The sequence below is a fragment of the Zootoca vivipara genome, chromosome 9 (genome assembly GCF_963506605.1).
Source record: "Zootoca vivipara chromosome 9, rZooViv1.1, whole genome shotgun sequence".
In the NCBI taxonomy this organism is placed as follows: domain Eukaryota; kingdom Metazoa; phylum Chordata; class Lepidosauria; order Squamata; family Lacertidae; genus Zootoca; species Zootoca vivipara.
This window is the reverse complement of record NC_083284.1, coordinates 15,305,825-15,329,622: the sequence shown is the minus strand read 5'-3', so window position 1 is coordinate 15,329,622 and position 23,798 is coordinate 15,305,825. Positions and strand designations below refer to the sequence as shown.

General features: G+C 42.9%; 1 long non-coding RNA gene across 1 annotated transcript; it reads left to right on the top strand.

Annotated features, from left to right (window-relative positions):
- The first annotated feature begins 15,013 nt into the window (after nt 1-15,013).
- LOC132592676 (uncharacterized) lies at nt 15,014-17,263 on the top strand. The gene is made up of 3 exons (XR_009558213.1): nt 15,014-15,084; nt 16,149-16,178; nt 17,148-17,263. It is a non-coding gene; the product is annotated as an uncharacterized LOC132592676 (long non-coding RNA).
- Nucleotides 17,264-23,798: the final 6,535 nt, after the last annotated feature.

Sequence of the window (23,798 nt, the reverse complement as noted above, 5' to 3'; positions counted from 1 at the left end):
ACATTCAATATGGAAATGTGAATCTACCTGGTAAGGTACATGATCTTGTTAAGTGTCACAACATTCTCATGAAGAACGGCTGAGAAATAGCCATTTAAAAATATTGTCCATGTCTAGGCCATATTTTGAACATTTTTGTACATCTGTCTATCAGTCTAGAACTCTAGAGCACATTTAAAAAAAGAAATTAAAGGATAGTGTGGAGGTCTCCTTTTTGCAAATTTGATTAAATTATGTTATGTATTCCAAAAATTATGAAGTTTCAATAACCAGCCAGAGTGAGTTATTTACAGGGATTGGTGAATCTGTCATTTTTCGTTCCCCTCAGTTTCTAATCTTTCCCATCTTATGCAGTTCTCCACATTGCCAGCTCAGTTTGCCGACTTCCTTTAAGCCCTCGTGAAAACTCACCAGCATTTTAGTGCCAATTTCTTCACGTTTTAGCAAACACTTTTCACTAATATATGCATTTTTATGCACACTTTATCCTAGTTTTTTTCCTTCTTTTTTGCTACACACTGCGGTCAGAGAACTGCGTTGCAAAATCCAGAGATGGATGGCTATGTTCCAGTTCACGTCTTGCTTTAGGAAGGCGTGTGGCTGTCCACATGTTGGTGGGTTACAATTCCTAGCATGGCTCATGAACAGGAATGGGAATTCCAGTCCACCAACATGTGGGGAGCTGGAGTGCCCCCAACCCTGCTCTAACCACTCCACTCCACTGCATTTATTCTCTGTTGGTGTAAACTAGCCTTAAGTAAGCAGGCAGCAAAAGGTAAACTGCTGGAAGCCCAAAAACGAGTTGTTGTATAAAGTTACCTTTTTTTGGCACTCGGCAGGGTCAAAGAAGGTGTGCAGTCTAAATAACTGTGCTCATCCCAGTTATTATCTGTCTGGCAAAACAATGTTCTTGTGGGGAGAGGCTGCCTTTAAATAGATTAAACCACAGTGTATTAAACACAAAAGGGGAAGTTACTTCTGCAGGTTGCTTTGGAAATGAGACATAACAGCTCTAAGAACCACACGCACACGCACAAACAATTGTGGTGGGTGGGTGTGTTTTAAATCAGCTTATCAGAAAAGCATGTTCAGTTAGTTCTTTTTTCCCAACTGAATTCTCTTTAAACAAAAAAACAAACAAACCTGTAGTCATTTTATCTTGTTGCCGCTAAAGCTATTTATCATCTCACAAATGTGAGTGCTTGTTCACACTTCCACTAGAAAGCATGAGTCTGAATGGCTTTGCGCTTGTCCCATGCTTTCCCCAGAAAACCCACTCTTTAGCACCAAAATCAGAGCTAACATCAGTCTGGAGAAAACCTGTTTGACATCTGCCCCAATTCAGCAGCAAACAGCAGATTTCTCCAGGGGGAAGTAGAAGTGTGGATTTTAATTTATTTTATTTATTAAATTTGTATGCTGCCCTTCAGCCATAGACACTTAGGGTGGTTCACTAAGTCTTCTAAAGTTAAACTCGCTGGAAAGTGGCTTTGTTGAATTGGATTGGAATTAAAGAACCTTTTTATGAGGGTGAAAGAGGAGCGCAAAATATGGTCTGAAGCTCAACATCAAAAAAAACCCAGATCATGGCCACTGGTCCCATCACCTCCTGGCAAATAGAAGGGAAGAAATGGAGGCAGTGAGAGATTTTACTTTCTTGGGTTCCATGATCACTGCAGATGGTGACAGCAGTCACGAAATTAAAAGACGCCTGCTTCTTGGGAGAAAAGCAATGACAAACCTAGACAGCATCTTAAAAAGCGGAGACATCACCTTGCCGACAAAGGTCCGTATAGTCAAAGCTATGGTTTTCCCAGTAGTGATGTATTTAAGTGAGAGCTGGACCATAAAGAAGGCTGATTGCCAAAGAATGGGTGCTTTTGAATTATGGTGCTGGAGGAGGCTCTTGAGAGTCCCATGGACTGCAAGAAGATCAAACCTATCCATTCTGAAGGAAATCAGCCCTGAGTGCTCACTGGAAGGACAGATCGTGAAGCTGAGGCTCCAAAACTTTGGCCACCTCATGAGAAGAGAAGACTCCCTGGAAAAGACCCTGATGTTGGGAAAGATTGAGGGCACAAGGAGAAGGGGACGACAGAGGACGAGATGGTTGGACAACGTTCTCGAAGCTACGAACATGAGTTTGACCAAACTGCGGGAGGCAGTGGAACACAGGAGTGCCTGGCGTGCTCTGGTCTATGGGGTCACGAAGAGTCGGACACGACTAAACGACTAAACAACAACATATTGGATTGAGTTGAGTTGAGTGTTTTTATATAGTGGGCAGATGAAGAATCAGAAGTTCTTTACTTTCCAAGTCTTATTTTCGTATCTTTCTCTTTTAACCTCTTTTCTACGCTTCTTAAATTTCTCTCTTTCTCTCTCTCTCTCTCTCTCTCTCTCTCTCTCTCTCTCTCTCTCTCTCTCTCTCTCTCTCTCTCTCTCTCCCCCCCCCCACCCTTTGTGTTTTTATTGTATCTAGATAAAAGTCTTGGTTTGGTGGGGGGAAAGGGGGGGGAGATACTACATTTTTCTCTATAAACCTTAGTAAAATGTAGGTTTTTATATATATATAAAGTTTAATTTGCTCAAAAATTCGTCTCTCTTTGCTAATATTATGTTAAAAGTAACATCTACACGACCAGCTAGGACAGAGGTAGAAAACCTGTGGCCGTCCACATATTGTCTGTGTTCCCCCAGGTTCCTGCTCTTCTACATCACTGGGTCCAAGGCTACTCACTGAACTCTGAACTTGGTTTTCCCAGTTTAAGACTTAACTCGGAACTGGAAGACCTGTGGCCACTGAGACATTGTTGGACATACTTCAGCCCTAGCCAGCATGGCCAATGGTTAGGGATGACAGGAGATGTAGACGAGCAACATCTGGAGGGCCTCAGGTTCTTCCATCGCTGTGCTATGGGGCACATTTATGAGGTTCTGTAGCTGTTGACCAGGCATCCCCAACTGCGGCCCTCCAGATGTTTTGGCCTACAACTCCCATGATCCCTAGCTAACAGGACCAGTGGTCAGGGATGATGGGAATTGTAGTCCAAAACATCTGGAGGGCCGAAGTGTGGGGGTGCCTGCTCTTGACGATGGGGATACACCAGCTCCTTCTTACGTTCCCATCCTCTGTCACACAGTCATTTTGCCAGTCTGTTTTCTGCCCGTTTGGGATCCAGTTACCAAAAATCTCAAGGGGCAAAGTCATTTCTCTCCTGTATTTTTTTAAAAAATATACTTTTATTGGCTTTTTATATAATAGCAAATATATAACATAACATTTCCCCCAACCCCATAAAAGTTATCAGTTTGTGCATTTAAAATAAAATTATTCTTATTAAATCATACAAATTATGCAACTGTCCAGCTTATGAAGTCTGGGGGGCAACACAAAAGTTGCTTTACCCATCACAGAATAATATAGCTAGTCGTTTCTGATAAGATGCTTTACAGAGTTTATTGTTAAGACTGGTTTTGTTTGTATATTGAATGTTGTTGTTGTTGTTGTTGTTGTTGTTGTTGTTGTTGTTGTTGTTGTTGTTGTTACTCTTATTGCATAGCTACATCTCCAGGTGTGCTTCCACCCCCCTTACATAATTTTAGATAACAGGGAGGAGGTTGCTATCAGGACCACAATGGACAAATTAATCGCTCCCATCTCCATCCATGACAGACACACACCCTGAAAATCCTAATAGGTGTCAATGGAAACTTCTTTTTTTGCTCACGCCTGTAGCTGCTAAGGTGGTGGGAGTTTCAGTCAGATCCAGTCAGATCCCCCCGCCATGCCTGCAATTAATGGAGATGTAACTTCATGCTATGCATTAAGTGTAACGTGTACCGTATTTTTCGTTCCACAAGACACACTTTTTTCCTCCTAAAAAGTAAGAGGAAATGTCTGTGTGTCTTATGGAGCGAATGCATGGTCCCTGGAGCCGAATTGCCCAGGGGCAAAAGGCAGATCGTGCTTCTTCTTTTTTAAAAAAGAAAGAGCTAAAGGCTAACAAGTGGGAAAGAGAAAGGAACCCGCTCAGCAGCTGATTGCAAAAGATCAGGGAGGGAGATAAGAGAGCCTAGGCCTCAATTGTTCTCTGCAGAGGGAGACATGTGACTGGCTGATTAGATTATCTGTCTGGAAACTGTAGAAATAGGTCCAGGGGCGGAGCAAGGGGCGGGGCGGTCCACCCCGGGCACCACCCTGGAGGGGGTGTCATTCGGGGCCGAGCCCCCGCCCCTCGCTTCTGCAAGACAGCCTCGGGGGGGGGGGACACTGCAGGCACGCCGGTCGAGTGATTGGGCGCCACGCGGGTGCCTGCTTGGGGGGGGGCACTCGTGGATCGGCGCCTGAGCCTGGACGCTCCATTTAGGCTCCGTTTAGAAGTCACGGGGAGCGCGATCCCCCTCTACCTAGCATGCATGTGCAGCGGGATGCTGTGCATGTGTACAATGTAGAGGGGATCGCACCCCCCCGCGCGCGACTTCAAAATGGAGCCTAAACAGAGTGCCCAGGCTCCAGGCAGATAGCCCACTGGTGCGGTGGGCACGCCGCGCCAGTGGGTTATCTACCTGGAGCCTGGATGTGCCGTTTAGGCTCCTTTTAGAAGTCGCGGGGACGCAATCCCTCTCGACTTCTAAACGGAGCTTAAACGGCGTGTCCAGGCTCCTTTTTGAATCCATGGGGGGGTTGCGATCCCCCTCTACATAGCGACGCATGCGTCGTTATGTAGCGACGCCGTGCCCCCAAGGGGCATGGCAATTTGCCGCCCCGGGTGTCGCGGCACCTCACTACGCCCCTGAATGGGTCCCTTTCCTTGAGAAGCTGCAGAACTGTGAGTTGAACCCCATAAAAACAGGATTTTTTCCCTTTGCAAGGAAACTCAGCAACTTTGAGCTGATCCTAAAAAATGGAGCTTTCCTCCTTTGCAAAAAGATGAACAACTCTGAGCTGACCCTCCACCCCCAAATAAAATAGGGCTTTTCCATTTGCAAAAAAAAGCTGTACAACTTTCAGCTGACCCTTAAAAAAATGGAGCTTTCCCCCTTTGCAAAAGAAGCTTCCTCAAATATTTAGGGGGGGGGGGTTAAAGGCACCTAGGCCTCTAGGACTTGGCTGCTATGCCTAGGACAATTCAAGAAAGCAAAATATTTTTTTTCTTGTTTTCCTCCTCTAAAAACTATGTGCGTGCTAGGGTCAGGTGTGTCCTATAGAGCGAATAGTTTGACCCTGAACTATACATGTAGGCAAATAGACAGATTTTTCCGCTGCATTGGGCTACAACCCCAGACCCACTGATGAACCTACTCCAAACCTCTCCACCCACTGGCAACACCCCTGAACTTGCTCTAGGCTTCGCCCCAACCCAGAAGGCAGATCTTTCCAGGCCTCTCCTGGCTACCAGAATTTTTCTTTTCAAAAGTTGGCCCTGGGTATCTAGAATCATAGAATCATATGTGAAGTTTTTTGAACTCACTACAGTGCTCTATGCTGATGGTGGCAGTGATTTATCACTATTGCTCAGGAACACAAGTAAAATGGTTTCGATGTCCATCGTCTGAGCTTTACAGTGGCTTCTAAAGTCCCTTTAGAAGCAAACTTTGTTCATCTCCTATAGGGAAATAAAATGCCACACACTGTTGACCGTCCTTGCAAGCTTCCATACCACCTTTGACTGGGGGCTGCTTGTGCTGAGCTTGGAAGTAATTACACACTACTGCTTGTGGTCGTCTTCAAGGAAATGGAGTAACTGCCACGTTCTTTGGAGAAGCATCCCTTAAGGCAACAACAGCAACAGGGAAGGCAGCACCATATATGGACTTCCTCTGGGTGCCCAGTGCCCTTCCTACAGATTGAAAGCCAGCATTAACTGAGAGCTTCCATGAAGGAATCAATGTACTGTACATCCCTCTGGACAACTAGGGATGGGCTCACCTGTCAATTTTGGTTTCCCAGTTTCTCATTAAGTTCAGGTTCTTCACTTTCCCACATCAGCCTACAGCTTTTTTAATTTTATTTTAAATGTCCTCATCATTTCAGGGTAATATATGCTGAATTTTGCCTTGCAATTTTGACCCATTTTATGGACATTTTCTTGTGTCCTGTGGACTTTTTTTTATCTGCATCATTAAAGTCTGGAGAAGTGAGGAGTTTTAAGGATAGTTGTGTTTCGGTTTGAATTGTATTGCTTCAGGAGATGCAAAATTGAATAATAGAGTCACAGAATTGTAGAATTGGAAGGGACCCTGAGGGTCATCGAGTCCAACCCCCTGCAATGCAGGAATCTCAGCTAGATCATACATGACAGATGGCCACCCACCCTCTGCTTAAAAACCTCCAGGGAAGGAGAGTCCACAACCTCCTGAGGGAGACTGTTCCACTGGCGAACAGCTCACTGTCTCAAAGTTCTTCTTGATGTCTTCTTGAGACAGAATAAAGAATTAAAATGTATAATTGCTGTGCAGAAGGCGGTGGAAGTGCTCTAGGAATTAATATAATTAAGTGTCAAAAGTTTTTGTTGAAATTTTCTTTATTTCTTTTCTCTTTTTTTCTTTCTCTTTCTCTTTCTTATTTTTCTCTTAGGATTGGTTTGCTGATATTTTTTCTCTTTCTTTTTTGTATTTCTGTGTTCTTTCTTTTTCTTATTCTATTTTATTTCTCTTCCTTTTCCTTTCCTTTTCCTTTTATACTATCTTCCAAAAAGTCTAACTTAAAAAATCTAATTTATTTATGTGCATTTGGACTAGAATTGATGTATCTGTAACGAATAATGAAATGCAAGATGTGGTGTTTTTGCTTTTTTAAATCTTAATGTATTTTTCCCTGTAATTCTTGCGAGTTATTATTTAATAAATAAAGATTTATTTAAAAGAAGAAGAAGAAGAAGAAGAAGAAGAAGAAGAAGAAGAAGAAGAAGAAGAAGAAGAAGAAGAAACAGAGACCCCACACCGCTCAGAGAATTGGAGGGGGGGGGGAGAGAGATACAAATCCACACATGTATTCACACCAATCTCAGACTGTATAGAATGGCCTTTTGTGTTCTGCATTATTTTGATTCTAGTTATAGAATGTGCTTGGAGGGGAAATCTACCTAAATATAGAGTTGACTTAGTGAAGCCTACTTAACAGGTGGGTGGGTGGGTTTTGGTGTGGCTTCAGACTGGGCCATGAACATTCTGCACAGACATCCTGTTGACACAACAGAGGGAGCCTCCCTTGAATCACATGGTATTTATAATAGGTTGGGATTTTCAGCCAGTAGACCCCAAACATCTAATTTTCTATGGGAAAGAAAATAATGCTCACCCAGTTCTCTCCACTGAGATGCTTATGTTTCATGTGCTCTCTCTCTCTCCCTCCCTCTCTGGTTTCTCCTTCCTTCAGGACATACAGATATGAGAAACTTTACCCACCCACAAAATAAAAGATGTGTGTGTGTGTGTGTTTCCATTGCCTGGTTCCTGCCCCCACTGCCACATTCTGTAGTGAAACTATAATTTCATCACAAGACCTTTTCTGTTTCCTGTTTTTTTTTTAAGGCAATGGTTTATTTTATTGAAGCTACAGGAGAATATCCTCTCTATAGTGGCTGACTAATTCATAATAATTATTATTTCCTTGATCGTAGTTCACTCTACATAGAAATGTGAAATACTCCCTGCTCTCCCCATGTCTTCTAACACCATCCAGTTCATATTAATCATAGAATTGTAGAGTTGGAAGAGACCCCCCAAGGGTCATGCAGGAATCTCAACTAAAACATCCATGACAGGTGGCCATCCAACCTCTGCTTAAAAGTCTCCAATGAAGGAGAGTCTGCCACCTCTTGTTGGAGTCTGTTCCACTGTTGAACAGCTCTTACTGTCAGAAAGTTATTCTTGATGTTTAGTCGGAATCTCATTTCCTGTAACTTGAATCCATTGGTTCAGGTCCTACCCTCCAGTCCAGGAGAAATCAAGTTTGCTCCATCTTCCGTGTGACAGCCCTTTAGATATTTGAAGATGTTGCCTCTTTTCCGGGCTAGACATTTGCAGCTCCCTCAATGGTTCTTCATAAGGCTTGGCTTCTAGATCCTTTATCATCTTGGTCACCCTCCTCTGCACACATCCCAGCTTGTCAATATTCTTCTTAAATTGTGGCGCCCAGAACTGGACAGAGTATTCCAGGTGTGGTCTGATGTCAGACAGGAGTGGGACTCCTCCTCCTTCTCCTCCTCCTCCTCCTCTTCTTCTATCACTCATAGCGGAGTAAGATTGTCTTCCATGAGCACAGTCTTAACAGTGAGTCCATAAGTGACTGTAGGGGCCAATTCTGGATCCACACACCCTTCCACAGTGGGGACATATATTTCCAGGCAGGAGTTGATCAAGGTGAGGGTTTGCCAAATGTGCCTTCCTCTTAGCATGTTTCTCCCTTTTGTCCTGATTACCTCCCTTGACCTGGACACTAGACTTCTGTTGGTGCAGCCTAGAATAATATTAGTTTTTTTTGCTTCTGCATCGTACAGTTGTCTCATGCTGAGGCGTTTGTTCCCAAAGCAGACATTTCGGCTTTGAATGTGGTAGCAGGGGGAGAAATGGGGTGGGCAAATCTGTCCATTTGAATTTGCCTCCATTTCTCATTTTTTCCCAATCTTAAGTCCAATTCTCCACATTTCCATAGTTCAGGAGATGGGCTTTCAGCAAAGCTGACGGAATGAGTCCTGCTTCCTACCAGTAGCTCTCCCACTGAGGCAGTCTAATGGAAAGGCTGCTCCCAGTTAGAAAATAATGTAAAATTACTGGGAAATGTATCAATTACTTTTAGAATGGCACACAAAGGATGAGCAGGTTAAATTGGTAATAATACACTGGGCGAGGGATTTGGGGCATGATCAACTTTCTGATTGGGAAAGGTTACGGAAAACGGATTTAAAAATTTTGGCATGTTAATTTGGCCATATTAACAGGCAGACTCAGAAATCAGGACAATAACAAATTTTAAAATGAATGGGAACTTTTATTGCATACATGTCAAAGCATTGTACACAAGCTGATACATCAGCAGGATTCTAAAAAAAAAACATTTGCAATGTTAGAATAATAGATAAAATCAGATACGAATGGATGGAAACATAACTTGGACATGCATGATTTAACAAGGAAATAATGGAACCACAGAGAAGGTAGAGGGAAGTCAAGGGATTGTAGAAATCCCACATTTTGCATAAACAGTATGTAAAATGATATATGAATTTTATTTTTTTAAAAAAATTCTTAATGTTTATTGTTATAAGATGCTTGTTATAATAAAAGTTAATAAAATATATTTAAAAATAAATAATTTTTGGCATGTTGTACGTTGAAAGTGAATTATATGAAAATGATGTATAGGTGGTATCTGACTCCTACTAAATCAGCAAAAATGTATAAGACAAGTACAAATATTTGTTGTAAATGTAAAGAACAAGAAGGTACCTTTTATCATATGTGGTGGATGTGTAACAAATGCATTCTAGGAAATGATATATCATGAAATGAAAAAAATATTTAAAATAACCTTTATAAAGAAACCAGAAGCATTTTTATTAGGAATTGTAGGTACCGAGATTCCAAAGGAACAGAAAAGACTTTTTATGTATGCAATGACGGCCGCACGGATGCTACTAGCCCAGAGATGGAAATAAGATAAAGTTCCTACAAGAGAAGAATGGCAAACTAAGCTGTTGGACTACTCCAAAATGGCAAAACTGACCGGAAGGCTCAGGAAGCAAGAAGACAAAAGTTTTAAGAAAGAATGGGAAAGATTTATAATTTACTGTATTTAAGAGACCACTATAAGCAAATGAAAACATTAGCAGGATTTTAACAACACTTGTAAGGTAACAAATACGTTGGATAATATGGAGAGATTTAAAATATGGATAATGAAATAATATGCTGTTTGAAAAAATGGCAATAGGACCCATGGAAGGGATGTAGGGAGGTCTTGAAATTCAGAAGAATCTCTAAACCTGAGTATGCATTTGATATTGTTATAATTTCACACTTGTAAAATCAAATAAAAATTACTTACACAAAAAAGGAAAGCTTGCTCCCAATTGAGAGCTGAGGGAGAGGAGGCCAGATGGAGCTAGACTAGTAGATACTCTCCCTATTAAATTGGTCGGAATAGTTGGAATGTATAGAATAGAAATCTCCTTTTTGCCCTTCCCACGTTTTTAAAAGGCTCTTGTGGGGGGAAGCAGCTCCCTCTCCGATCACAGTTCTTCCAAAAACATCCACTTTCTGAGGCCTGGGAGAGGATGCTGGCTGATCCAGGGCTTTTGTGTTCCCACCCCATTTCCGAATTGGTGGAAACTTCTATCTTTGTTGCCTGTCCTTGTTAATTTTGGATGTTCCCAAGTATGAGATAATATAATTTTCCAAATTATAACCTGCAAGTACATTCTATGGTTAAAATATTTTTCAGGCAATTTTTGAAGAAAAATAAAGGATAATTTAAGGCATACACACACACACACACAGAGAGAGAGAGAGAGAGAGAGAGAGAGCGCACACACACACAAACACATACAAGGAAGAAATGCATCTTTATTAAGATGGTACGCAATTTATTGCGATGAACATACAGAAACAGGGCATACAGATACAAGTTGAAGCAGTTGATTTAAGTCAGTTGGCTTCCCTTTTGAGTTTGGGGTGTCATTTCACTCCAGTTAAGTCTGGAATGGAATTGGGGTTGGCAGGAAAAAATGCAGTATTTGTATGTTCAGATTGTATAGAAATCGCAAGCTGACCGGTCCACAATAGAAAGTGTCCTTTCATACTGCATCACGGTGTGGTACGCTGGCTAGACATCAACGGATAGGAAGTGCCTACAGAGGGTGGTGAATACAGCACAAGATATTATGGGCTGTCTGTGAATCCGCTGGATGACATTGCGGAAGACCGCTGTCTCGGGAGAGTGAGGAAAATTCTTAGGGATGATTCACACTCTGTCCGGCACTTTCTGATTAGTCGCACCAACAGGGTAAAGAACAGCTTCTATCCGTGGGTTGTTAGGCTGCTGAATGAAAACATAACAACAGGGCAACTGACTTTTGGGTTTGGTGGGTGCGCGTCAGTAAATGAGGGGAATTAAGACCAATAGCTAAGTGGGGGTGCTTGTGTAATCTCACTGTATATAAGTTGTACAAGTGACAATAAAGTATTTCAATTTCTATTTCTATTTCAATTTTACATCCGACCCGCGGACGGTCCAGGAATCAGCGTGTTTTTTACATGAGTAGAATGTGTGCTTTTATTTTAAATGCATCTCTGGGTTATTTGTGGGGCATAGGAATTTGTACATTTTTTTTTCCAAAATATAGTCCGGCCCCCCACAAGGTCTGAGGGACAATGGACCGGCCTTCTGCTGAAAAAGTTTGCTGACCCCTGCCTTTGACCGTGACATCCTTCTGGACCAGGATGGGTATCAAAGGCACTGAATTACAACGGTTTCTTTCCTGCCAGAGAGTAGCAGTGGGGAAGTGTGTCTCAGGCCACTGGCACTTGTGCTATGGGGTTTTCCAGGAGCTATTTTGTCCCCCTCACACAAAAAAGCTACACTTTTGTTTTTCCCTCTTCCCTTTCTTTCTTTCTTTCTTTCTTTCTTTCTTTTTTGAGAAAACCACTGAGACAACTGCAGGTGTCATACTGCTGCTGATGGGACAAGTTCTTAAATGCTTTTGTTGAGTCTGAACATTACTGTCTAATCCCGAGGATGGTGATGTCAATGAAAACACTCCCAGTGGTTTCCATGGGGTTTCCATGGGAAGGCGTTTAAGTGGGTACAGCTTAAGCTCCCTCCTTCTTTAGGCTGCTGTCGTGAGACTGGGCCATTGGGAGTGCTCAGGGTGGAGTTGCGTAACCCTTGTGGCTCAGGTAGGGCCCCAGTGAACCATGTTTGAGGTTAGTGATCAGAAGGGAGGGGGGTTGGAGAGGACTTGGAATCACAGGCTCCAAGTATGGGGGAGCTGTGGGGGCCAAGCCCCCATACACACAAAAAAAACTTCTGCAGCAGCCGCATGGGCATGCCGCGGGGCGCCCACACACATTTTCACTGAGACTTTTTAAAAAAAACACATGGCAAGCTGATGGGAAAATGTGGAGAATGGACTTAGATTAGAAAAATAAGAAACCAAGAGAAACCAAAACCCACACATTCACCCACCCTGGCTGGTGAGTAAACTCTGCGGGTTACTTTCTAGGTCTTAGGAGATTCACCACAGTGAGAGGGTTTGGCACTCTCCGAACTGAGGCAAAGTATGATGAAGTTCCATACTGGAAAGGTCTTCTTAATCCTGCAAAAATAAAACAAATCCCATGTGAGTATTAGACACAACAAAGTAAAACTGGAGTTAGAAGCCAATGGTTGGGATTAGCAGGCAGTGTTTTTCACAAAAGCCTTGAAGAAACATCATGCCAGCTCCTTAACCCTGTTAAGGTGTTTGGTTTTTTACACAGGATGGAAACTCATGTAGGACAGAAAGAGTAGGCTGGGGGGGGGTGCATTTTGCTAAGTTCCCACTACCTCCAGCATGTCACCTTCTTCTCTCCACCATCCTCCTTCTAGTGGGAAAATGTTGGGCGCAAATCCTTGGGATGAGACTCAAACAAGGGATAGAAAATGGGAAGCAGGATGATAAAGGAGCTGGGGAAATTTCCCTATGAGGAAATAATGCGATGTTTAGGTCCTTTTAGTTTAGAGGGGAGAGGTGAGTGTGGAGGGAATGGAAAGATGTGTATGAAATTATGTGCAATACAGAAAGAGAAAGCACCTCCCTAGCTCCTAATTCCAGAACCTAGTGATGGCAAATGGTTGGAGACTCAGAACACACAAAGGGCAGTATTGTGTACAAAGCACATAATTCATAATGCCATTATACAAATCTATTTTATATCCCTCCCCTCCTGCCAAAGAAGCCTAGGGTGGCACAGAACTAATGATAAAACAATAAAGACATCTTTGTGAAAATTCCTGAAGATCTCAGGCTGGAGCCGTGTTTAAGAGGAAGGTCTTTAGCGGGTGCTGAAAAGAAAACGGAGAGGATGGCACCTGTATCATATATAAGGGGAGGGAATTCCAAAGGGTGGGAGCCACAACATTTAAAGCCCAGTTGCTACATTGAGGAGAATGGAGCTATGCAGAGCATAGGAATCAATTGGGTTCATAAGGGGAGGTGACCTTTCAGATATCCTGGTACCACTGAGCGTAGCCTGGTAGCTAAGCTGTGACTGCGCAAGGAGTACTGTGTGGTAGCTGCACCTTTAAAAAAGGGCATTGTAGAACTGGAAAAACTTCAGAAAAGGGTAGCAGGCCCCTGGCCAATGGGAGATGGGGGTCTGCCCCACTGAACTTTCTCTGCCTCCCAAAAAAAACCTATTTATTTATTTTTTACAAACAAGTAATTAAATGAAAAAGAGAGCCTCCATTTTTCCTTCTTAAAGGTCCTTTTGTCCTTTTGTCACACTTTGTCTCAGAGGTTAAAGGTAAGGGACCCCTGACCATTAGGCCCAGTTGTGACCAACTCTGGGGTTGCGGCGCTCATCTCGCGTTATTGGCCGAGGGAGCCGGCGTACAGCTTCCAGGACATGTGGCCAGCATGACAAAGCCGCTTCTGGCGAACCAGAGCAGCACACGGAAATGTCATTTACCTTCCCACTGTAGTGGTACTCTTTGAACCGGGTTGCCACCGTACAGGTTGTCCAGAGCAGATGGCATTTTTTCCATTGTGGTACTCAATGCAGTGGAGATATTATTTCCCAGATAATATTGAGGTAGTGACCTTAGTTTCAGCAAGACTGCTGCATACTTCAGTTAGGGGCAGTTCCTCTGACAATCGCTTCTTATCACAATAAAAAGATGGCCCAGGGATTTCTGCAGGTAAACCACAGACACAAAACCCAAACTCCTAATCTTATTGGGTATTAACAAATTATGACGCATGAAGACCAGTGTTTTTTTTCTTCAATGGTTAAAGCCATGTCATTGGGACATGACTATAATATAAATACCAGCTGCTTACATAGAGTTGTGAGATCAAGTTGACTTCTAGATTTTTCTTCAGACAACCTTGAAGCAAAGCAAAGCAAAGGTAAGGCTTGGGGTGCTTCCATTTGGGGGCTTCAAATTGCAAAAAAGGTTCCTGAGTTGTCAAATATGGCTTGTTAACAACATGTGTTTATTTGTTTTCAACTTAATGGATTTTCCTTGAAAACTGAAAATCTGAAGGGTGTGGGATATAGGGTAGCATTTTGATGACAACAACACTGTGTGCTTGCTGCCCCCCCCCAAAAAAAAATTTCATGCATTGGGAGCATCGATCCCACAATAATCACCCATCTGGATGAACCCAAGGCTTTTGCTGCAATTTAGAGAGGCTAAACTACTTGGTTGTGTTATAAATGTACTCTACAGGTAAAATGACATATATTCATTACATCTTATCAGGGCTGGCATCCAGATTGGACCCCAGCTATGAGCCAAAATGTATATCTAGTGGTCAAAAAGTAATCTGAACAGCTGCTTCCTAAAATTACAAAAATATATTGCTTTAGTAGAAATAAGTAATTAATTTCAATGGGATTTACATCCAAGAAAAATTTTGTGCGGGAATTGTCCTTGAAGAACACATGGGGGGAAGTGAGGTCACACACTGGCCATGCCCACAATATCACAGTTGTTGCCAGCTCTGTCATTCATTGGGTGGAAGTTCTGAAGGGGAAATGATGTGCCTTCAGGAGGAACCTATTTGTATTCTTGCCAAACCCAGTAGACATGAAGGACTGGGAGTGGAGCCAGTGGGTCATGAGATGTTGGGGTGGCAGCAGCATGTGTGGGTCTCCTCCCCTCTCTCCGCGCAGTCTTGGATAACTTCTGGATAATTTTTGTAAAAAGAAGAGTTCTGCCAACTACCCAATCTTTAGCAAGCTGGGGGGGGGGGGGCAGGCAAAAACCTGCATCCATTGTTTCTTGCCTGTGTTGTTTCAGGTTCCTCTGCCACAATGAAACTGCTGGTTTGTCTTTCCTGCATTCTGAGCATAGCAGCTGCTGTCCCAGTCCGTGTAAGTAGCACTGAACCTGTGGATGGGGAAAACTGTCAGGCCGACCACAGCTAGAATCTCTTCGTAATACAGTTGTTGCGCACTGTAACAACATGAAAATGAGATAAAAATAAGTAAAGGGGGTAGATGTCCAAGAGATAAGCAGAGCCATTTGGGCTGCTAAGAACATGGCATATTTCCTACTCTGGGTACCAGTTCTGCATAGAAAGTTGCAAGCGTGCCACCGCATGTGCATTTTGCCCAGTGCGCATATAATGGGAAACCCTGTTTCTCAGGCTCTTTCCATCTTGTGTATGTTATACAAACAGCAATTCATCACACTTGAGTTCACCATTTCAGAGATATGAATGCCCCAAACTGGCATTCATGGGATAACCAACTCTGTATATATAAACAAGTCCTGGCCCATATAAAGTGGCTGCTTCAATCTGCCTAATGGAAGGGCTGGGAGCACCCCTGGGCTTACCAAGCAGCATCTCCTTCCTACTTTCCTTCCTTCCTTCATGTTACGCCAGGCAGCTGGAAAGCCAGGCATCAGCCTCTAGCTTCTAAATCTTCTTCTTCTTCCTTTCCTTACACCAGCTGCCCTTCTCCTCCCTTGCTCAGGGAAATGTCTCTGGGCTCAGAGATATGTTAGGGAAGGCTGGGGGGGTCTAGACCTGGAATTCATTTTCGAGCTAGGCCAGCGTTGCCCAAATGAAAAGAAAACAAATGAAAAAGAACTGTTTGAAGAAGCAGAAGCCTCCATGGGCTGCAAGAGGGGTGTCTGGAAGCACCATGCTAGGGACTCTTGCCTTGTCCCAGCAAACTCTCATTGACCAATCCATGGACAAGGACAAGTTGTGCCTCCAACAGCATTGTGAGATGAGGGAAGTGAGAAGAATTCTCATGGGAGGTGATAGGAACCTGAGGAAATGGGGAATTTAGGATAGGTGGAACCTTTGCTTGGGTTCTAGAGGGATACTTTACAAAGCCTCCCAATGTCATCCTGTGAGGATAAAGCATGAAATCTAACCCACAAAAAACATGAAATCTAACCCTGTTTTTATTTCATGTTTTGACAGCGGTCAGCAAGTGGCAGTGCCAGCAATGAGGTAAACCATCTTTTATATTTTTTTAACTGTCTTAATTGTTATATTTGTTTTACTGTATATTTAATGTTGTATGCTACTTAGAAGCCATTCTGATATATAAGTGGAATTATTATTATTATTATTATTATTATTTATACCCCGCCCATCTGGCTGGGTTTCTCCAGCCTCTCTGGGTGGCTTTCAGCAGAATATTAAAATACAATGATTCATCCAGTATTAAAAGCTTCCCTAAACACACACACACATATATATAATAAAAAAATTAATTATATCAATAATTTCCTGTGTCCAAGAGCCTTAGTGCCATAGAAACAATATTAAAAGCACAACTTCTGCAAGATGCTTTTGATTTCTGGGAGATATTTTAAGAGCAGCATGAATATGATTGCTTGTTTGTTACCTTAATGTTGACTCTAGTATTTTTAGGGCAGGCTCTTCACAAGGCCACTCCCCAAATTTACTAAACTTCATATATCAAACAGTATGAGATGTGTGTGTAAGCATAAAGCCATCAATCAAATTCCAACCAGAGCAAATAAGTTTTCAAAATCCGCTTGCTTTTGATAGGCTTCTGATGATGACTGATCTTGGGTTCACCAAAATGCAGGTAGCCTTTCAAATAACCAGGTCCTTAACTGTCCACGGCTTAAAATATCAAAACCAGCTCTTTAATATAGCCATGCTGAGACTGATAGGGCTCTGCAACACCTGGAGAGCAACAGGTTGAAGAAGACCAAAATACATCGAGCCTCGAAACACACACACAACCAATTAAATTGGAACAGAATGGGTGTCACATGATCCCATAAGCATTGTGACAGCTGCATTCTTAAAGGTAGCCCTGCAGAGAGAGCATTACAGGAAGAAAGTCTGGGTGTCAGCAGAGTGTGTTCAAACCACTTCTGCCACACTTGCGGTGTTAGTTGTCTGTCTCCACCTTCTGTTTCTCTGGTTTTGCTCTTTCCATAGCGCATTCCCATCATGGTTCCCCAAGTGCCTCCTCAGGTTCCTCCTCAGATGCTTCCTCGGTTTCTTCCTCCACTTCCAGGACAACCATTACCACCTCAAATTCCAGCACAGCCATACCCAGCACAGGTAATACCAGCATGGCATTAAGAGAAGGGAGCATGCCTATGCTTGTGGCAAGTACCAAGTTCATTCCTTCAATGGCACACACCCCATTTACCAAAATGTAGAGCTATGCTTTTGCATTCCTGGATGCCTCGCTCCCCAAACAGGAAGAACCCACTGATAACAAGTTGCAGGAGGGCGGCCTACATCGTCATCTAGAGGCCATTTTAAAGGGTGCCATATTGTCAGGCTGGATTTGGAGATGACCTGGGAGCAACAAGAGATGGTGTGCAAGTCCCACCTCAATCAGGGCTGCTCCTGACTGCTGCTTTGTTGTGGGCAGCAGGGCCAGCTATGGGGTTGGAAGGGGATTCAGCCCCCTCAATATTTGTGGGCAGGGAGCTCAGTCCCCCCCCTCCCAATACTGAGGTCGTGTGTATGACTTCACATGATGCTGGGCCACCTCAATGTGGGGGGGGGCAAGTTGGCGCCCCTAATTGTGGGTGTATTTTGCAGCATGCTCTTGATACAATAACAGTGCATTGATGCTGCATTTATTCTGCTTTACTTTGTTCTTCAATGATACTACTGCGTTATTGCTGTCGGGGCTGGTGGGGTGGGGTGGAGTGAAGAGTTATAGCACAACAAAAGAAAAACAAAAATAAACCAGAGCATTTGTGCTGTAAAAGTTGCAGAATCTCAGCAGTCTGTTGCAGGATATGTACTGATCGGAAATGGTCCTGGAGCAGTGTGACTGCCCTGGAACGTTTTGCGGGCGCAAACAGAATTGAGAGCAAGATCTCATATGAGCAGCCCAGTAGCATGAGCGTAAGTCATTATGAATGCAGGATAAATAGGATGTCTGGAGGTGATCTTAGTAACTCTGTGTTTCCCTAGGCATTGTATTCAACTCATTTATATACTGAGCACATTTGCATAGTTGTTGTTGTTGTTGTTTAGTCATTTAGTCATGTCCGACTCTTCGTGACCCCATGGACCATAGCACGCCAGGCACTCCTGTCTTGCACTGCCTCCCGCAGTTTGGTCAAACTCATGTTCGTAGCTTCGAGAACACTGTCCAACCATCTCGTCCTCTGTCGTCCCCTTCTCCTAGTGCCCTCAATCTTTCCCAGCATCAGGGTTTTTTCCAGGGAGTCTTCTCTTCTCATGAGGTGGCCAAAGTATTGGAGCCTCAGCTTCACGATCTGTCCTTCCAGGGAGCACTCAGGGCTGATTTCCTTCAGAATGGAGAGGTTTGATCTTCTTGCAGTCCATGGGACTCTTAAGAGTCTCCTCCAGCACCATAATTCAAAAGCGTCAATTCTTTGGCGATCAGCCTTCTTTATGGTCCAGCTCTCACTTCCATACATCACTACTGGGAAAACCATAGCTTTAACTATACGGACCTTTGTTGGCAAGGTGATGTCTCTGCTTTTTAAGTACCTTCAATTAAAAATAGCATCAAGGTTATACAGTATACAACAAAATGCAATAAAATATGCTGCTGTAACATACAAGAACTGACATGCATATTTCTAGTATGAGGTTGGTTTGATGCTGTTCTGTTATGTGTAGAGCCCACATTACTAGCCCTTCCTTCCTCTGATTCCTGGATGGCTGAAGACTTCCTAAAACCCTTATAGAATTGCTATACCACCAGATGGCACCATTGTTTCAAACAACTGTAGTTCTCAATAAGAACTTTGGTTTTCTTCCCCAAAGTCTGGTGTGTATTGTACACAAGGAAAAAATGACATTTCATGTAGCTGACCATTTTGTTGAGAAGATGCCTTAGCAACCAGACAGAGAAATTTCATGAGGGGGATATGAATAACAAGATAATTAAAGGCGAATATGTTAGCACAATTTGTTTCACAGCCTTGTTTCTTTTACAGATGATCCCAATCTATGTGACCTATGATCCAGCTCAGGTAACTTCTTGATATCCATGCATGGGGGAATTCTAGCACAGAGGGGGAAAGCAAGGATTCAGACTGGGGGGATAAGGGCTAGGTGGGAAATCCTGTTGAAATATACTCGGAGTCGAGAGTGAATTTCATGCTCTTTATTCGGCTTGTAGTAGCAACAGAAGAAGAAGAGAAGAATGGCTCTTTCCCCAAAATGTGTGCTTATATACATTATTTACACAATGGTCCTTGCATGATTGGCTACTTCAGGGCTGCACCTGTAGGCCATTCAAGTTGCGGATTCACTTCTGCCAGCAGCCTCATTGGCTTCTCCTGCAGGCCAATCAGGTTGCGGATTCACTTCTGCAAGCAGCCTCATTGGCTGCTCCTGCAGGCCAATCAGGTTGCTGATTCACTTCCACCTGAAGCTGGATTGAGTGGCTCTTGCGGACCAATCAGACTGCTGCATTCTGGATCCTATTGTTCTAAGATTCAGCTCAGTACATAACACCTGTGATGAGTATATCTTGAAGATAAACCAGGTGAAGGCATCCATCAGGTCTTGAACCCTCGGTGAGATAGGGACTTCCCCTGCATGCAAAGACAGGCTTCAGTGGACTGAGCAGATGAAACGAATAGTGGGTCCAACGGCCAAGAAGGCGGTTTCTGCCCATGTTGTAGTGGGAAGTGAGGGGCAGGTGGGGCTTGTCAACCTGGGGAGCCCACCTAGGAGAAGGAATACTCTGTGTATTGATCAGTCTGTGTTAGTAATTAACCTGCTTTGCCGCAAGGAGGCAACCTAGATAGTGTAACCCAAAGGCCTGGAAACAATGCCTTATGAGGAACGGCTTAGGGAGCTGGGTATGTTTAGCCTGGAGAAGAGAAGGTTAAGGGGTGATATGATAGCCATGTTCAAATATATAAAAGGATGTCATATAGAGGAGGGAGAAAGGTTGTTTTCTGCTGCTCCAGAGAAGCGGACACGGAGCAATGGATTCAAACTACAAGAAAGAAGATTCTGCCTAAACATTAGGAAGAACTTCCTGACAGTAAGAGCTGTTCGGCAGTGGAATTTGCTACCAAGGAGTGTGGTGGAGTCTCCTTCTTTGGAGGTCTTTAAGCAGAGGCTTGACAGGCATATGTCAAGAATGCTTTGATGGTGTTTCCTGCTTGGCAGGGGTTTGGACTGGATGGCCCTTGTGGTCTCTTCCAACTCTATGATTCTAACCCATCAGATTTTACTCAGTTTTGTTTAATGCTGGTTTTAATGTGTGAGTTATTTACTGTTGTGAGTCACTTTGAGTTACTTTTGTGTGTGTGTTTTTTAAAAAGTGACTAATAAATTTAAATATTAATATTGAATCTCCATTGTTTTCTTCTTTTCCCTTAGGGTTTGCCCTCTATTCTCACCAATCTGCCAGGCGTGGTAAGTTCAAAATTCTGCTTGCTTTCTATACCACCACTGATTTCAGACTTTCATAAGCAGCAGCCGTGGTTAACGCCTAGATTGAATAAGAAATGAGAGTTCACGAGTGAAATATCATCCATAGCGTAGTTCCTTCCTTGGTTATCTCCTACCATCTGTCCAATGGTTTCATCAGTCCAATTTTTTAATATTAAAAAAGTTCACATTTTTGAATGTCTATGCTGACATGGCCAACCTGCTTTCTTTCTATCAGAACCAACTTGCATGACTCTCCTGACTGGGGCTGATGGAAGTTTTAGTCCAGAACCTTTAGAAGGTGTCAGTTTATGCACTTCCATAGAAAAACTCGTGCGCATTTGATCAAATGAACTGAAAAATATACAGTGCCAATTCTAGCTTAAACCAATTTCAGAACAGACTTCTTTGTGGGGATTCCAAAGAGCACCAATCAAGTAACGTTAGTTTCGATCATTGAATGACCGCACTTGCAGCACAATAATCAAAACCTCTCTACTCAGATGTAAGCCACATTGAGTTCAATGTTATACCTTTTTACCTGGAAGGAAAAGCCCCTGTGAACTCAGTGGGAGTTACTTTCTGAGCAAACATGGCTAAGATTGCATTGTGGAATGTCATTTACTTTCTCTGGGTTGCTCCCCGAATCTAAGAGATGGGAAGGAATAAAATGCACCAAGACAACAACACTACTCATCAAATTCTGCATCGGTGTTGTAAATACTTTAGCTAAAGTGGGTGGTCTCATTGATTCCTCATTGCCATCGCATTATGGCAGCTCTCTGATATAGAAAACCAGTATTTGAAACCAAGCTTTATATGATTGAACTCTTGGTGAACCCTGGAGCTGGAGCTGCTGGTGGCCCAGTTCTGGTAAGACCATTTACTGTTCATCATTGTTACTAGATCGTAGCACAGGGGCGGGGGGGGGGCAGGTGGAGGGCATAGCTACACTGCACTGTGGGAATTGGCCCATAATGTTCACCAAATAACCGTGTGATTGACCTCTGTTACAAGAATGCAGTGTACTGATTTTTTGCCTCTCTCTAGATCCCTTATCCTGGAATTCCTGGGGCGGTAAGTTCATTGATCTTCATTGCATCATATTTCCATAGTCAGAGATCCAGGGGGAAACTCAGAGGTCTTTGAATGATTGCCTGATTGTACGAGTGGGTTTGGGCCATTGCACTTAATGAAAGGTATCCTTTCTACCTAATGCTAAGACGGTGCGATGGTTGCCCCTCTTATTCTATTATTAGAAGAGCACCTAGGGAACCCGTCTTCTCTCTCACTTACTAAAGGAACTCCTATGGAATCCTAAGGCAAAATCCACCTCCCTATTTCCCTACAGATCATTTATAAACCCCTCTTCAATCTTGGGTTTATTAGTAAGTGGAGTTTGCTTCCAACACACGTGGCCATCTAATGAAACTCGAGGTGTTGTAAACCAAAAAATGGCTTATCTTCTGAGTTAGCCAATAAAACTCAGAGACAAGAGGAGTTAGGAGTCCATTATGTTTATTGCAAAGCAATACAGTTACAGTCGAATCTTTTCGCAAAACTGCAACCCCGCCCAAAGGTCGGGCAGGGGTATTTATAACATTTCAAACAACGGATTTTGATTTAACCAATCACATGAAGCATTACATCATTTAATATTTAATATTCATCATTATCTCATTTCATATTTAATACGTATGTCATTACCTGATTAATATGCATGCGCAATAAGCATTGCTAACTAGGCCAAGGATTGCTAACTAGGCCTTTGATTCTCAATATCCAAATCCAATAATATGTTACATTGTGAGATAGTATGCGTGTTGGGAACCTGTGTTACGTGTACCATGTAACCATTTGTGTTCTAGCTTATAAATTATATCTTTGTGATTTGCGTGTTAGCTGACCTTCTGTTCTAGTAAAAGAACGGCATCTTGCTAAATCATCAATTTATTTAAACAACAAGTTCCCATAATTCACTATTATAAGCATATTCCAGGATTTATAGGGATTTACATTATCATCTTAATTGGGGCCCTTTGGGCCCCTGCTACAGAGGCTGTTTGTGCGACTAACCCCTTTGTCCCCAGTGAGGAGATTCCCTCAGCTTGAAATCCCTCGCTCTAAAAGCTTGCCTATCCGCTTAGGCAACTTAGTGACACACCAGGTCGTCCACCTTCAGCCTATACCATGTTACTCAAGGACACAAACTATCGACGCCACTCTTAAGGGAAGTTTTTGTCCCTTAAAGCAGTGGTCCTCAACCTTGGGCCTCCAGATGTTTTTGGCCTACAACTCCCATGATCCCTAGCTAGCAGGACCAGTGGTCAGGGATTATGGGAATTGTAGTCTCAAAACATCTGGAGGCCCAAGGTTGAGGACCACTGCTTTAAAGAGCCTCCCACCTATACTGTTTTTGATACCGTGCTGGAAATAAGAAAGACAATTTCTCCTTGGCACATAAAAGATGAAAGTTTATTAACTCAAATTCATAATGGTTGCTTTAAAGTTTCATGCGTGTACAAGCTTCGTTACTGTCATAAGTTACTATTGTCAAACACGCAACATGGAACTTGCTTATTCATCTAAACCCTCCGTTATCCTGACCCTGCAACCACCCACGCTCCCACTCCCTTGCGCTCTCCAACTGACAAAACGGCTCCTCCCTCCTTGTAAGCTCCAAGCAGACCCGCCTCCATTAGAATGTCCAGTCAATCAGGCTGGATGTGGGTTTAACCCTTGCAAAGCCAGGCTAAAAGAAAAAAGAAAATATTTAAAACTATGTCAATTCGTTACAGCAGTGTACTGATTTTTTGCCTCTCTCTAGATCCCTTATCCTGGAATTCCTGGGGCGGTAAGTTCATTGATCTTCATTGCATCATATTTCCATAGTCAGAGATCCAAGGGGAAACTCAGAGGTCTTTGAATGATTGCCTGATTGTATGAGTGGGTTTGGGCCATTGCACTTAAAAAAAAATCAAAAGTGGCTCATGATGCATCTGCATACTTTTGAAGACATATTATTTCATTACTCGCCAATCTTAACATATTTATGAACTCAATAAAAATTAACAATAAACAGAATATTTCATTTAAAAACCAAAAGGCAAACAAAATCTTCAAACGAGTGCTCGGTTTTGAATTCCAAAACCATCTAGAAGTTTCCCATTCTTCAGATTTATTGGCAAACAATTGTCCTTG